At 29.4% G+C, this 3,740-nt stretch overlaps 1 pseudogene; it reads right to left on the bottom strand.

Annotated features, from left to right (window-relative positions):
- The window catches only part of LOC101508498 (probable serine/threonine-protein kinase PBL3), a 3,083-nt pseudogene extending 1,525 nt beyond the window's left edge, over positions 1-1,558 (bottom strand).
- Between the last annotated feature and the right edge of the window lie 2,182 nt (positions 1,559-3,740).

Raw genomic sequence — 3,740 nt, 5'->3', positions numbered from 1 at the left:
CTTTGATCCTTGTTGCCCAAGGAAGTAGTTGTGTGCCCTCTGCAATTAACAGTTCAATAGTTATTACTGCAAAACTCGGTGGCAGGTTATGAAAAAAACTTATGTGATATCATTACAATTCATATTTGGTTGCTAGATTTGCAAAATGTTTATTTTCATGTTTGTCAATTTTCCTCAGTTGGTCAGTTACACCTTGAAGTACCCTTTGTATTCGCTTATTAATACTGATATGTTTTTTATTAACAAAAGTAGTGGACTTATCTGAAACTTATTATAAGCTACAAAAAGGCATCATCAACATACTACGAAATAGATGATTTTCCAAACTTCCATTGGGCATGTACTCATAGACTAGAAGCCGGTTATCTCCATCGAGGCAGTATCCAATAAGTTTGACAAGATTTGGATGATGCAGTTGGCCAAGATAATTAAGTTCAGACTGTAAAAATAAAGAAAACTATGAGAACAATTGAATTCATGTAAAAAAAGAATAGCAATGGCAATGGCAATAGAAGCAACACCTACCAACCATTCCTTATGGCCTTGAAAACCTTCAGGCTTAAGCTTCTTGACAGCAACAACAATTCCAGATCCAGGCCTTGTAGGTCTAAGTGAATGAGCATCAATCCACCCTTTATAGACGTAACCGAATCCGCCTTGTCCAATTAAACTATCATTACTGAAATTTCTAGTGGCATTCCTAAGATCTTTAAATGTGAAGGCTTTTAAATGTGGGGAGGAAAGTATGTCCCCTTCTGATCTTGGAGTTGGGAGAATCTCAGGTTTACATCCATGCACTGTTATTGCACTTGAATGACCTAACAATTGACTGCTTCTAAGTGGAACGTTTGTAACATCTACACAAATATTTTTCACTTTAAATTATAAAATTACCAATTCTAATGAATACAAAATTAGGAACAATATAATAAGTCACACAAACATTTCTCATACAAATAATGCACAATGAATGAATTCAAACTTCAAAGTCACTTTTGTCAATTTTCTTTGAATGGAAAAAAGTTGATTTTGTTGAAACTCTAAAATGTAACTTTTGACAAAATCATAGTCACATGCCATGATTTTGAAAAACTCTTGTTCATCCAAAAATTAAATAAAACAATCAAGTCACTAAAACAAACATATACACGACCACAATATATAATTTTCTTCAGAAACGGTGAAACAATAGAAAATAAAATAAAATAAGGAAAATACATAAACTCCAAATTTTCGTACGAGTCATGCATGAATTGCATTGCATAAATGTCATGGATTAAAAAACAGGAAATAATAAGAATAAGAAAAATTGGTGAGAAAAATAAAAAACGTACCGCGAGAATTGGGTTGGGAGGTGAGAGGGTTATGAACCTTGGAACGTGCTCCAAAGCAATTACCCATCAAAGGAACCAACCAACCCTTTTTTCACAATTAATTAACAAGAAATAATCGACATGCAACGTTACATTCACCTAATTCAAATTCTTCTTCTCTTGCAACATGTCCTTCTCTCGCTTTTCCAGAGAAGAACACCTTGCATTCTATTCTTTTTACGCATAACAATAATAATAAATAATAAACCATAAATATTTGTCACCAAATAACATTTGAAAAATGCCTCTTCAAATAATTATAATTATGCTGCACATGATTTATATTAAAACATTTATAAATTTTGATATTACATTTATCATTTGATATTATAAAATTTATATCACTGTTTTATTATTTCTATATAGTAATTAAGATAGTAATAATGTTAAGCCAAACATTCAATTATTACTAAAAACAGAATATTAATTAAAAAATGAGATATTTAAAAATTAGACTATTAAAAAATCTATTATCGTATCTGAAATTATACTTGAAATTCGGCTCATCTCATCATCTAAAAATAGCTTGTGTGCCCCGTAAATTTGGATGAGAGTACGTATTGGTGAGAGTACGTATTGGTGAGAGTACGTAGATAAATAATTAGAAGGTGGAAAAGTATTAATTAGGTCTGAATTTAAGTTATAGATACCGTTAATATAAAAAAAAATTAAAATACAATTTTAACCATTAAATTATAAATAATATTTCACTTTTGACATAATTATTTATAAAATTATAAAATTCGTATTCTTTTTAATTTCTAAATAATGGACCAAGATTGTGTACGTTTCAAAAACTAAAAGAGAGACCTTGTTGTATCTGAAACTCCTTCAAACAAACAATTTTTGAACAAAACTTAGTCAAAAGAGATCGTGCATGGAAGCTAAGTACACGATCATAAATAGATAAAAAGATAAATCAATATAAGAAAAACTCAAAGGCTATCTTAAAAATTTCAGAATACATACAAAGTTATATAATCCACACATACTTGGCCCACTATTTAGAAAGAAAAAAAAAAAAATCAAATCCATTGAGTAGAGTCAAGCATATAGAAACCAAGTACAACCTAAAAACCAACTTAAAAAATGTGAGATATTTTTAAAATATTGATACATAATTTAGTTATTGACATGATTTAGTTGTTAGTTTAAGTGGTTGTGTTCTATGTGTAAATTATTGACAAGATGTAGTTGTTAGTTCAAGTAGTTGTGTTCTATGTGTAAATTGAGTATGTCTTGAGTTTGATCCTTGCATGTGTTTTTTTTTTTTTTTTGTGCATAAATTATATTTTGAAAAGGCCAACACTTTAGTCAATTATAGAATGTTAAATGAATATATCATTTCGCGAAACAGAATGACAGAACCAAGAATTGTATCTCTTTCTCAAGTGACATTATTTCTCTATAAATAGTGTCACTTTAGACAGAATAAAGACATGAAAAATTTAGAGTCCACTTTTCACATCCATTCTTTTTCCACTTCTCTAATACATGAGTGAAAAATAGGAAACATTCTTTTGTAACATACTATTTAAAGATATTCTTTGTGTGATAGTGCAAATCATATCAAGGTTTTCTAAAGTACCCCAAAGGGGGATTCGCTGGTTATCTCATTTGCATCCGATTGATGGGGGCAAATCGAACCTAAAAGTTAGTGTAACAACATATTTTAAAATTTACTACATATAATTATCATCAACAACTTCACTATTAAAGTCTTACGACAATTGTCACAAATACATATCCAAAGTACAAGCCACGTGCATCTACACACCAAACGAACACCAACAAATGAAATGCACCTACAAACCAATAGAGAAGCCTAATAACCCATCACAATAGAGTCCAAATGCATAACGGTAGAACACTCACAGCCATCACGGATAAAATACGTACTTGTTTCTTGTATTGTTATATTAATTATATTTAGAGAGTCAAAGAGAACAGGTATCTTGATAAAATTAAAAAAAATAGTAGAAGTTATTATTTTTTGCTACAATTATAAAACAATACTCGCAACTAATGTGGTAAACGTATTTTCATAACATATTTTTACTAATATATCAAAAAAATTATACAATTTATTGACAATAAAAGATTCGCAACTAAAATATACTAAAACGACATGACAAATATTAGATTTGTGTGACATTTGAAAATGGTTCTAATAAATCAAAATCACATTGGAAACAATTTGAAGAAATTTATGGCATCACTAACGCATACACCAACAATTTTTTTTAGATTAATTATTGTACTTTGAAAAAAGTGAAGATCAATAAGTTTTTAAAACAAATACATTATTGTTAAATTTAAGAGTAAATTGTTTTAGAAAAAAGTGAGCAGTTGCCCAATTGCTCGCTT

Source organism: Cicer arietinum, chromosome 7 (genome assembly GCF_000331145.2).
Source record: "Cicer arietinum cultivar CDC Frontier isolate Library 1 chromosome 7, Cicar.CDCFrontier_v2.0, whole genome shotgun sequence".
Lineage (NCBI taxonomy): Eukaryota > Viridiplantae > Streptophyta > Magnoliopsida > Fabales > Fabaceae > Cicer > Cicer arietinum.
Note: the sequence above shows the minus strand (reverse complement) of the source record. Positions and strands in the feature narration are given on the sequence as shown.